We start from the raw sequence: 13,595 nt of genomic DNA, 5'->3' as shown, positions 1-13,595 counted from the left end.
AGGTTTCCTGCCTCTCTGCGTTGGTCTTTTCACAGCAAGACACATGAAATGTGACAACTGTAACTTGAGAAAGAGATTCGAGTGTGGTCCTGAAGCAGCTGTGTTTCAGCTGAAGGCTTTACCAGTCCCTCCAGAATAGAGCTGACCCCATTCCAAGGGAAGCAAGCCCCTGGGGAGCCCAGGGATGTGGCTGAGAATGACAGGTCCATTCTCAAAGGAGAGGAGATGATCAGGATCTCTGATCACAGTCTACTACGTAGACCCTCCCACAGCCATCCCATGCCCTGGTTTTCTGACAGGCTGAAGCAGGAAATAAGAAAAGTCACATATGCAACATGTACCATGTCTGCAGCCTCACGATCCATCATAATGCCTGGGGCTGGAACGGATGCAATGAGATGAGCGTGGGTGGCCTCCCAAATCACTGTGCAGTGGACGCCCATTAATGACTCATTCTGCATCTCTAGCAGGCTGTGCTCACTCCGGCCTGGGGCCTCTGCCCTGGTCACTCTCTTGCAAAAGCTTGGCTTTCAGGCCTCACACAGCTGGCTCCTTTCTGCAACTCAAATTTCATTTGAAATATCACTTCCTTAGGCTTCAGTGCATACACCCTCCTATGACTCTATCACAACACTCCATTCTATGTTTTATAAAGAACTTATTATCTGAAATGATTCTGTTCATTTATTTTTCTGGTTTATTGTCTACTTTCTCTTTAGAATGTTAATGAGAGCTAACATCATCTCTATCTCTATCCCCGTCACCTAGAAAAATATCTAGTAGATAATGAGGAATCAATACAAATTAGTAAAATTAATTAATTTGTTAATGAGTTGATAAATTCTATCTAGGACTCATGTGTAGTAGAAGTGGTGAGATTTCAAAGCTTCAGGGCAGCTTCCATAGACACTGAATATCCCACCATTTCACAGGCCATGCCCTGTTCACTCCCCCATTAAAGATCTGACTCTCCTTGACCCATAGGAATTGGCTCCTGACAGCTATATTTATACTACATAACTTTTTCATTGAGGAATGAATTTGGTTTCAAATAACAATAAAAATCACCTATCACAGTGCACTGTGATTTCAACAAATAAGCTATTTTTCTCAAATAAGAACAGATCAGGGGGTGAGGAATTCCATGTTAGCATGGCAGCTCAACCAGAGAGGGATCCGGGCTCTTTCTCCTCTGCACGCTCTGTTCCTAGCACACAACCATCATATGGTGCTTGTCATATCATGGTCACACAATGGCTGCTGCCCTGCCAGGCATCAATTCAATTTCTTTGAATTCCAGAGAAAAAAAAAAAAAAAGTAAAAGAAGAGGCATGCCAGGTAAATTTGTTGTTTCTTTTTATTGGGAGAACACAAGTTTTCCTAGAGCCCATATCCAGCCACCTTCTATTTATATCTCCTACATTAGTAATGCATCACGTGGCCACCCCTACACCAATTACTGACAAAGAAAATAAAATTACTACATTGCTTTAGATTGTTACAATTTATTCTCTGGGGTTTGAGAAAGGACCTATTGTTCTTTTTTGTAAAGCTTTTTAAAAAAAGATTTTATTTATTTTTAGAGAAAGAGAAGAGGAGGAAGAAAAAGAGGGAAAAATCAATTGGTTGCCTCCTGCATTTTCCCAGCTGGGGATCTGGACCACAACCCAGGGATGTGCTCTGACTGGGAATTGAACTGGCAACCTTTTGGTCTGCAGGCCAATCCACTGAGACACACCAGCCAGGGCAGGACTTTTTTTATCTTGAGATCAAGGTATTGTCACACTCTCCTCAATAAACAGATGTGTCATAACTACATGAACTAGAATAGACATGTGACCCAAAGTTAGAGCTGAAGCTTACAGAAACTGAGAGCAGATTCCTGAGCTGTCATGTTTTTAAACTTTAAGATTTCGTTGTGCAAATTGTTTAAATTCCATGATATGCTAATACATTTTCACAATATATTATCCTCTTTTTCTTAAGCTAGCTCAAGTTAGATTCTCTTATTTAAAGCTAAAGGGTCTCTGTTATATGAGCATCTAACTATCAACATTCTACATGGACAAGCAGGTTGTGCTGCAGAGTGTCAGACAATCCAGCCACACCTCCTTCAGGAACAATTGTTTTGTACCAAACACTCTGTTCCTCCCTAGGTGACCCAAACACTGAGACATTATGTCATCAGCCTGACAACTTCTTCCTCCCCTTCATCTTCAGACAGTATTTGCTGAGGTCCCAAGTATACAGAGATGTGTCCTGGGTGCTAAGGCCTGCCTTGTGACAGAAGAATGGGGGATTGTTCAATAACAGCCATACTAACTAGTGAAGGAATGGAACTGTTATGTCACATCATGGATCTATGACAAAGACAAAAGTATATCATGCCTTCTGATTATTAGCCCAGTACATTTTTCTTTTTTAAGCCCCCTAATTTTTCAGGACACACACATACACATGGCCACCTACATCCCTACAACTAAGCAAGATCCTAATGAGTGAAAAGCCTGGTCAGTCCAGTTTAGCCACAGTGGATAATTAGTGAGAGATTTTAAGGATAGTCACTCAAGTATTCTGTAGGGGTAACACTGAAGATCTCCTCCTCAGGCAACCGTGAACTTGCTCTATGTTCTTTTTCAATGTATATACCTCTTCAATTTATGCAAATTTTAGACAGGCCTTTTCAAAATATGTTTCTTGCAACTTACATGTTTCATGTGAACAAATGGTTCCCTGATCATGTGACATATTACAAACACTTGATTAAAGAAAGTTACATGTCTTCATTGCAAGACATTGCCAAGTGTTTAATATTCCAACATGCATAATGAATAGCTAAGAGAGGAATTTCGTGTGTGGCATTTTCCGAATTTGTTTACCCACAAATACTTTTCCTTGGTGTATATTGAAAGGCTGGTGATAAAGAGCTGTTTTGGGAAGCACTGCTTGGGGGAAGGGTGCAGGGGTTAAAGCCTAGAAACTACTACCTCTTTTAAGTATTAGAAGGCACATTCTGTGACTTGGTGAAGTAGGCCATGTCCACATGTGTACCCCTAGTGAATGTCACTGGATAGTTAGGGTCACCCCTTAGTCCCCTGCTCCTGAGTTCTGCATCACAGCATTGTCCTGGATGGAAAGCACATTGAGCTAGGAGGGAGCGCACCTGTGATCTTGAGCTGATCATGTCACTTCTCTGATGATCAGTTTCTCCTCCTTCAAAAACAGCTTGATAGACCATATGAGAAGGAGAAGGAGGTCACTGCTGAAGGTTGAACACCCTATTATTTTTCTTCTGTTCCAGCCTTAATCAAAGCAATTTCATCAATGCAAGGGTGAGCAAGTCACATTGACCTCAGTCACATGATACATAAAAATTTATTTGTCTTGTTTAGCTTCACCTTCTCTAAAAGACCACTTGGTGCAACATAACAGAATACCCTGCCTCCCAATGTACAAACATTTCCCTAAGATATCTGGCACCAAGTAGGCAACTTTATAACCTTTATATGGTTTAAGCGTACCTACACTGAAAAAAATATTTTAGGAGAATTAAATGTCAAGATTGGCAATAGTTTGGCCAAAGCTTCATTCATAGGACATCTAGAAGTAAACCTTGCTTCCCTGGAAGGCTTTTTTTCCCCAGGGACAGAGAAATCTAAGTCAAAGAGGAAAATAACTGGAACAACTCATTTATTATCACAATTTAATAACTTAAAACTGCAGTTTATGTAATAAGTCTAGGAGAACTTCACCGCTAACTCTAAAGGTTCAACATCATCAGCCATTTAAAAATAAAAACTTTATTGTTTATCCTTATCCCCAAGATGAATATTTTCAGTCTATATTAAATAAGGATGCTTATTCCCTTAAGTTTACTTTGACCCTAAGTTCTCCTAAATTGAATCACTTGAAATGTTCTAGAAAACCCCTATATACTATCTCTGTGAGAAAGGAAATGGTCTTCTCTGTAGCAATAGAAATAAGAATATTAAAAGCCACATGGTCTAATAGAAAAGAAAAACTAACAAGGGAATCAGAAGACCAAGATTCTAATCAGCGTTTGGACAACTGTTGTTATGAACTGAATTGTGTCCTCCCCAAAATTCATATTTTGCAATTCCAACCCTCAGTTTCTTATCATGTGACTTCATTCGGAGATAGGGTCTTTATGAAGGTAATCAAGTTAAAATGAGGTCATTAGGGTGGGGCCTAATCCAAGATGACTGGTGTCCTTAAAGAAGAAAAACTGTGGACAGAGACATACATAGAGAGAGGATGATATATTGAATAGGCACAAGGAGAAGACAGCGACTTGCAAACCAAGGCCTAGAAGGGATTCTTCCCTCACGTTCCTCAGAAGGAACCAACCCTGCCAACATCTTGATTCTGAACTTCTAGCATCCAGAACAGTAAGACAATACATTTCTGTTGTTTAAGGCACTCAGTCTGTGGTACTTTATTATGGAAGCCCTGACAAAAAGGCTGTGCTCTTGGGTAGGTCTTCTAATATCTCTGGGTCTATTTCCTCATCCACAGCATGAAGGGGGAAATGACCTTTGAAATTGCTTTTATATCTAAAAGTTAATGATCAAGGATGAAGGTAGCCTCTCACCAATTCTCCTGAGATGTAAACATACACCATCTTCTGAGAAAAGCTTTCCCTCTTATCTACAGATCAATGGATTGGAAGCCATCTTTGATAACCCTGTCTGGCCATTCTAATTTATATTTCAATAATGACTTCGGGAAGCAAAATAAGGAAGGAAGGAGGCTCAAAGTAACTCCTATGTAAGGTCACAAACTTATAAATTTATATCTTGTTATAAGAAATTCATCATTTGGAAAAATTGGCTTATAATAGATTCTAAGGGAGGTGTTGGGGTGGACTCAGTTGAAAAGATCAATAACAAATGTAAGTTTCATGGCATGGTTCCCAATAACAGAGCCTCTGTAAATAAAAGCACACATTTTGTGCTCTCTTCACAACCCATTTCTGAGATCTCTCTCTCTCTCTCTCTTAAATGTTTATCATGAAAGGAAATATGTTTCAGACACAACTATTGAACTACTGAGTGCTACTATCCTGTTTCATCTCACCAATAAAATGGTTAATAACCATGATTTTTGCAACATTTATCAACCTCTTCTCAGTTTGTATCATCTTGGTATAAATCCTAGGCTATTAATGCATCTTCAAAGCCTGGAATATAGTATTAATGCCAGAATCCTAATGGGTAATGAGCATTTTGGCAACTGAAATTGCAATTCTAAATGCTATAAAGCAGAACCAATGTTCTATCCCCTTCTCTTTACCTCATTGAATGTATATTCTTCTGCCAAAGGAAATGTGAAGATAAGTATTTTATTCTGTCATATAATTCTATCATTGCTAAGAAGCAGTGTGAGGGTCACCTTCATAAGCAGCTAAATGGCTAGCTTAACATCAACTATATTAAAACAAAAATCAACATACTTGGTAAGCATCATTCCAACATTTAAATGCACAGAGCTTGTGTTAGTCAGGGTCCCAGTAAGATGGAACACACAAACCAGGATAATTCAAAGAAGGTTTATTTACTAGGGAACTTTTTACAAAAGTATACTCAGGGTACAATAAAACCACAGGGACAGTGGGCAATAACCCAGGGTTGGGAGCTGCAGCACTGTCACCACCCATGGCATATTGGGACAATGCTCTCCCCAACTGAGCCAGTGCTAAAAACATCAGGTTGTTGTACCACTTATTTATGCATTCATTGGTTTATTCTTGTATATGCTTTGACTGGAGATTGAACCCACAACCTTGTTACCACCTTTGGCACAAAGAGACAAGGAGGAAGAGCGGTGAACAGAAAGAAAAGAGAGAGCCATGTAAAGAAGACTGCCTTGAAAGGCGTAGTGATATTCCACCTAGAGACATTGCTCAGTGTTTTCCCACTGAGTAAGGGCAATAAATACTCATCTCCTTCCCTTCAGTTTCCTGCCAGAGCTCCCGTTGGTCAGATCCAACCAGAGAAAGAGAGCAGGGTGCCCATGGATGGGGTCCATAAGGGTTAACAAGGTAAGTAGATCTAGAGGGACAATTGAGTGATATAGAGCACAGTGCTAAATAACCAACAACTCACTGAGATATTTATAAGCATTATAAGAGCAGAAACATCCATGCTCTTGTACAGCGTTTTATCCCCAGATACATTGTCCAACACCAATCAACTTTCCAATTCTCTGACACCAAACTGGGTGTCTATGAATCCAATTCAATGCAACATTAACTACCCAGAGTTAGCATGGACTGCACAAGTTAAAGGCTTGTTCTCACTTTAGACACCAGCCACAAATGGGGTCCCCAGGGGACTCACACTTCTGCCCAACTGACTACAAATCTGGAGATTCCTGCAACTCCCACTCAAGTTCAATTATTTGCTAGAGTGACTAGAACTCAGCAAAGCTCTCTACTTTCTATTACAGTTTTATTATAAAGGATACATCTCAGGAACAGACAAATGAAGGAGATGCATAGAACAAGGTACGGGGGCAAGGAGGGCACAGAGCTCTCACGCCCTGAGTGTGGCACCCTCCCAACATATCAACGTGTGTACAACCTGAAAGCTCCCTTGGCCTCATTGTTTCAGAGTTCTTATGGAAGCCTCATTATGTAGGCATAATTCACTCATGTCCCAGTCCCTTGCTTCTCCCCAGAAGCTGGAAGTGGAGCTGTTAGTTCTAATTCTCAATCACATGGTTGGTTTCTCTGGTGATCAGCCCCACATCCTGAAGTGGCCTAAGAACCCCATCTATATATAATAACCTCATTAGAATACAAAAGACATTGGAAGTTCCAAGAATTTTAGGAGCTCTGTGCCAGGAACTTGGACAAAAAAATACACATGCACACTTTAAACATCCCTACATATATACATAAAATTTTTATCATGCCACACCAGCACACTGTACTACAGTTTCTGGCACACAACAGGTAGTTAGTGTTTGCCAATAAATGATGCAGGTTCCAGTGGGCCACTCTAGAGTTATTTCTCCCTCTTTCCTTCTTCCTTTTGAAAGATGAGCAAATTTTTTAAGCCAAAACTATTCATGGCTTTAAGATTCTCCTTCCCCTGTAGATGGATAATTTAGAGAAGACAAATCCTAACTAGCTTTCATAATCATAGGGTATTTCACAGCTCTGACATCCCAAGCACAAGGGAGACTCACAGGAGAAACATTCACAAAGGTATTTTAGAGATGAAATTTAAACTATTAATTTAGAATTTGCTTTAGTCTCCTCAGTTTCATCCTTTTTTGTCACCTTCACAACCAACCAATCCTGCTGCTCTAAATAGAAGTAGGAAGCTAGGACTGCACATTTGCTGGGGGAGGTAGGATGCGCTTGCTTATGCAATACATTGTACAGTGTGCCACCAAAAGGACTTAAATTCTGGATGGTTCCCCAATTATATGAATCCACCTCATGCTTTTCAAGTTCCCCAGTGATCAGCATTTTACATATCATAGGGAAAACTAAATTTCTAAGGAGAAAATTTGAAACCAGGGATGAAGAAAATGCAGAATGTAGTAGGGCTATTCTAAATTCATTAACAGAAAAAACAAAAGTGAAAAACAAGCAGGTCCATTCAGGGCTAATATGCCTTGAAAATATGGTATTAAATTAGAGTTTAAAGGACAATTGGTGGTGGTGGGGGGGTGATAGTGTTGAAGATTTTTATACATCATCAGAGCTAGCTATCAATCTGATGGACAGTAATAGCTTTCTAATATTAACAAAAATGAGCCACACCCTATGGCTAAACTCTGAAATCTCAACCAGAGCAGTTATCCAAGGGTTTCTTAAGGTCCTTTTTGGAGAATATTTTTAGCCCTGCTCACACACCCTTGGAACACCTTTCTGTGAAGTGGGATACCCTTCAAGTTGAGCAAAAAATACAAAGGGGGAGATAAACATGCTGTGTCTCCTTCCACAACTAAGAAGGAATACAACCTCAAAACTAGAGACAACCAGAAGTTCCAGTAAATTGAGCTACACGGAAGTCCAACAAACAAAGATATAAAGAAGAAATACTCATCCAAACAGGTAGGAGGGGTGGAATGAGGGCAGAGAGGACATGGTGTGGTGGCAGCGGTGGGCAGGCAGAAAGCATAGTCACACATTTTAAAAAGTTGAGAGGGACACTGGGAAGCACTCCCAGCACCAGACCAGACCATGCAGGTCACAATCCCAACCAGGGAAAATTAAGCCTCATTGCTTCTGATTGTGCAAACTAGTGGGGGTTGGGGCAGAGGAAGAAACTGCCGGTCTCTCAGCAGAGTCTGTTTGTTTAAAGGACCTCCACAGTTCTAGAACATCCTCAGACCCACCCACTCTGGAAACAACATCCAGGGAAACAGCTAGAGAGGCACCAGGCCCATACAAAGTGGGAGAAGTGCTTGGAAAAGGGGCAAGTGCTGAGCAAGCAACATTGCTCTTTCTCTGATCCCTCCCCCACATACAGCACCACAACATGGTGAAACAGGTCGCCCTCTACTGATGAGAAAACCTAAGGCTCCACTCCTTACAACATAGCAGGAGTGATAGCTCTGCCTAAGACTCAGAGGCAAACAAAACATGAGCCTGTTAATTTGAGGAGACAGAGAAGTATGGCCCAAAAGGGGGAATGGATTCAAGGTTCCAGTGGGAGAACTAAGCAATGAGGAGATAGCCAACCTAACAGATGCAGAGTTCAAAATACTGATGATAAAGATGATCACAGGCTTGACAGATATGCTTAAGTATGGCAAACACATAAGAAAAGAAGTGAAGGCTATACTAAATGAAATGAAGTAAAATCCACACCAAACCTATGGCAAAGGGAAGGAAACTGGGGTTCAAATCAATGATTTGGAACATATCAGGAAAACAACAGTCAACCAGTACAGAATGAGGAAACAATAATTGAAAAAAAATGAGGATAGGCTTAGGAACCTCTGGGACAACTTTAAACATGCCAACATCCAAACCATAGGGGTGCCAGAAGGAGAAAAGGAAGAGCAAGAAATTGAAAACTTATGTGATAAAATAATGAAGAAAAACTCCCCATATTTGGTGAAGGAAATAGACATACAAGTCCAGGCAGCACAGAGAGTCCCAAACAAGCTAGACCCAAAAAGAACCACACCAAGACACATCATGATTAAAATGCCAAAGATGAAAGATAAAGAGAAATCTTAAAAGTAGCAAGAGAAAAGCAGAGAGTTACCTACAAAGGGGTGCCTATAAGACTAACAGCTGATTTCTTAAAAGAAACTTTGCAGGCAAGAAGGGACTGGCAAGAAATATTCAATGTGATGAAAAGCAAGGACTTACAACCAAGATTACTCTATTCAGCAAAGCTATCATTTAGAATGGAAGGGCAGACCAAGTGCTTCCCAGACAAGGTAAAGCTAAAGGAGCTCATCATCACCAAGCTATAATATGAAATGTCAATGGGAGTTACTTAAGAAAAAGAAGATCAAAATTATGAACATTAAAATGACAACAAACTTACAATTATCAACAACTGAATCTAAAAAATAAGAACAAAATCCAACTAAGCAAACCAGAATAGGAACAGAATCATAGGTATGGGGATCATATGGAGGGTTATCAGCTGGGAGTGGGGAGGAACAGAAATGGGGAAATGGTGCAGGGATTAAGAAGCATAATTGGTAAATACAAAATAGACAGGGGTAAAGTAGGAATAATATAGGAAAGGGTGAAGCCGAAGAATTTATATGTACAACCTATGGACATGAACTGGGGGGTGGGGGGGATTGCTGGAGGGAAGGTGGATACTGGGCAGAGGGGAGCAAAGGGGGGAAAAAAATCGGACTATTGTAACAACATAATCAATAAAATATACTTAAAAAAATACAAAGGGGGCTCCTGAATTTTCTCAGCTGAATGTCCTTTTTAGCTAGTGCATCCTCTGTGCATGTGACACATCCGCTGATTAGCAGCACACAATATCATCATTTTGGGCACTTATCTGAAAATGCATCCAAAAAGGGACTGTGATCCCTTGCAAATGTTTGCTAGAGACACCTGATATTGTGGAAGAAATGCCTGAGGCAGTTGTTCTAAACCCAGTCAATCATTCTCAATGACCTAAAGGGAAAGGTGGATGGGAACAACCAGTGGGTCATTTGAAAGAGGCAGTGAGAGAGAACTGAGTGCATAGGTGGGACCACCCAAGGTGTAAGAAATCATAGCTGGAGGTGGGGCTCAGGTATCTTTTTTAAGCTACACTCCCTTTCCCATCAAACAATGGAGAAGAGGCATACTAAATTTCCTTCACATATCTCTAAACAATAGTCACCTGAATCAGCTACAATGGAATTATATAGGGAACGCATTCAAAATATACACGTGCAAGACCTTTCCCACTCATAGCATTATTCTGACAAACATTATGTGGGGCAACCTATGCATTTTGCAAGAGCACCCCAGGTCATTCTGCTTCTCCCTGCCTCCTCTCATCCCACTCCATCCTCAGCTGAGATACACTAAACGCTACTTCACTATTAAACTCAATTACTAGAAAGAAACATATTTAGGTCACATATCTTAATTCCCTGCTGATATATCTTAATGGAATTAATATTTAAAAATACACATTTAACTTAGATCAGAAATACCTTATAGGGGTTATCTACTTGAATTTTATATTGTTTTACCTTCTGGTAAATCAATTTCAATCATCTGATACACTACTCAACATCCATTACCCTTCACAAAATTCCATGTCTGACAATAGATGGTTTCCCACACAGCAGAACATATTTGTGTCTTTTAAATAGACAATGATAATGAGATCATGCAAAACATTTGCCCTGGTGCCTCAGCTGCTAGGAAACAATTTTTTTTTTTAAATAGCAATAACAGCATACTGGGGAGGCTCCATAGAATGGCGTGTAAGAGAGTACTATCCAATGAAATTGTGAGACTAGAAACGTTCTAATTCTACACTATGCAATTTGGTAGCCAGTAGGCAATGTGGCTAGTAAGTCCTTTAAATCTGATAGTGTGACTGAGGAATGAATTTTTAATTTTATTTAATTTCAACTAATTAAAAAAGCCACCGGTAGCTAGTGGCCATCTTGCACAGCATGGTTGTGAGACCACTTTTTCCATTTAAACTTACAGTTAACACGTAAATATAAGTAACATGACACAAAATGTTTATAGTAGTTTCAACCTCAGTGCAAATGCTATGTTTATATGTAAGAGTGTTATCGGCTTTTAATAATATTATGTGAAAGGACTGTGGGTTTCAGGGGTTGATTGTAAACACTTGGCTTCTTGCAATAAAGAGAGGGCTCAGGTGATCTCTCTGGAGCAGCCTGATTTAACGAGACATGCACTCTGGCCTCGGCTATTAGAACCACTGGCCTTCCTCTGACAGGGCCACCACACCCCACCTCATGGGGCCCCCAGCTAGAGACCCTCCCCTATCCAACTCCCTCTGGTATAGGTAAAGCGGGAGGAGGCTTCAACGCTTGCCTTGCTGATTCACACCCGAAGAGTGTGTTCCCTTTTTACTGAACAGTCCAGTGGGTCTGCAGGTGTCTCAACTTTAGCATATTGTCATTTTGGGCCCTATGATTCTGTGTTCTGGAGGACTGCCCTGTGCACTGGAGAATGTTTAGCAGCATCCCTGGCTCCTACTCATTAACAATACACACTTGGTTTAGAACAGATGCTAGTAATATCCCCGAATTCCCCCAACCCCATATCACCAATCAAATATTTCTCCTGACATTGTCAAATATCTTGTGGGGGGAAAAAATCACCCCTGGTTGAATGCCACTGATCTAGACAATAAGTTCTTGAACTATAGGCTACTTAAGGGACCAATCTTAAGTTGTTTTTTGTTATGTTTTTTTAATATCTAGTACCTAGCAGATGCCTGGTATGTGATATACACTCAAATCAAGCATTGCTTGGATGAGTAAATAAAAGACTGCCATTGTATATCAACTTTAAAAATATCCCCCTCAGTGCCTAGCAAAGTGTAAGACTCAACAAATTTTCTAGTTGATTAATGTCCTTATAGGTTTTTTTAAAGCAGAAATTCCTACGAATAACTACTTCTGAGGAAATGATAAATCTTTTTTATACCTTAGTGTGGATGAAATGATTTCCTTCCCTGTTAGAGTTTTTAGCAAACAGTGTATAAGTCTGAAAATAATAGTCTTATCACTTTCAAATTACGTACCACAACTGTCCGTGCATGAGGAAGCAGGGCTCCATAGCTTCTTGGCCTCGGTCTCTTCGCCATCTGGGTGCTGGGGTCAGTAGGAGCCAGTCACCTCCAGCCCCAGGTACAGTCCCCAGGAACTCCTGCTGCTAGCTTCCTGCAGGAGAAAAGTAGATGGCTCGGTTCAGTCCGCAATTCCTGAAGTTTTAAGTGACATTTGCCAGCAGGTGATGCTTTTATCTCATTTGTCACAATCAAAGCCTGCAGAACAAGCCTACTAATTAAAGCTAAACCACTGCACCTAAAAGTTAGGGGCTGATTTACTCTGTGTACACATGGCTCAGCAGGGCAGACAGAAATTAAATGCATTCCCACCATGTGCAGATTTAAACCAAAGATACATTTAGTATAGTCTGCCCTTCACTGTCTATTTACCCAAAGTGTTTTTGGTACTTACGCTTCTTGGATGAGATCTCTTACTTAATGGGAACTGTCACTCTCTAAACCTCAAATCACTGGCTATACATTTAAAGATCTGCTGTTTTCAAAAAACCAAGATCATGAAGCCTTGATTTCACCGGGGTAACATCACAGCATTTATTATAATTAAACAAGTAAATGAGAAGGAAGAAAAAGCAGCTTACTTGCAAAAACCATCCCTTCCCTTAGAGTAGTGGTTTGCTATACATTAGAATCACCTGGGTAGCTTTTTGAAGATCTGAGAGTCAGACCCCACATCAGACAAATTAAATCAGAATCTAGGGTAGTACCCAGGCATATCAAGTTACTTTAAGTAATGCTTTATATTAGAACAGTTTTAAGTGTATGAAAAAATTGCAAATTTAGTACAGAGATTCCCCATATATGGCATGCCCAGTTCTCCCTATTATTAACATCTTATATCAGTATGGTACATTTGTCACAATTAATGAGCCAGTATTGATATATTATGAATTGAAGTCCATATTTTTTCATATCTCTTTGGTTTCCCCCTAATTTCTTTTTTGTATACCAGGATCCCATCTAGGATATCAATTACATATAGTCATCATGTCTCATTATATTCTTCTAGGCTGTAACAGTTTCACAGACTTTCATTGTTCTTGATGACCTTGACAGTTCTGAGGAGTACTGGTCAGGTACTTTGTAGAATGTCCCTCAATTGGGATTTATCTGATGTTTTTCTCATGGTCAGACTGGGATTATGTGCTTTTGGGAGGAAGACCACAGAGATAAAGCCATTCTCATCACATCAGATCAAGGGTACATGTATCACCATGACTTATCACTATTGATGTGGACCCTAATCATTTGGCTAAGGTCACTGTTCATCAGGTTTCTCCAATATAAAGTTACTCTTTCCTA

The 13,595-nt window shown here is 40.1% G+C and overlaps 1 long non-coding RNA gene across 1 annotated transcript in view; it reads right to left on the bottom strand.

The window, feature by feature from the left end:
• The window catches only part of LOC150013087 (uncharacterized), a 175,641-nt gene that overhangs the window by 41,001 nt on the left and 121,045 nt on the right, over positions 1-13,595 (bottom strand). The window contains exon 3 of the long non-coding RNA XR_016510798.1: positions 12,249-12,387. This is a non-coding gene — a long non-coding RNA (uncharacterized LOC150013087). The remainder of the gene's footprint in view (positions 1-12,248; positions 12,388-13,595) is intronic.

Source organism: Furipterus horrens, unplaced genomic scaffold, assembly GCF_987537825.1.
Source record: "Furipterus horrens unplaced genomic scaffold, mFurHor1.1.pri manual_scaffold_4, whole genome shotgun sequence".
In the NCBI taxonomy this organism is placed as follows: domain Eukaryota; kingdom Metazoa; phylum Chordata; class Mammalia; order Chiroptera; family Furipteridae; genus Furipterus; species Furipterus horrens.
This window is presented reverse-complemented; position numbering and strand designations above follow the sequence as displayed.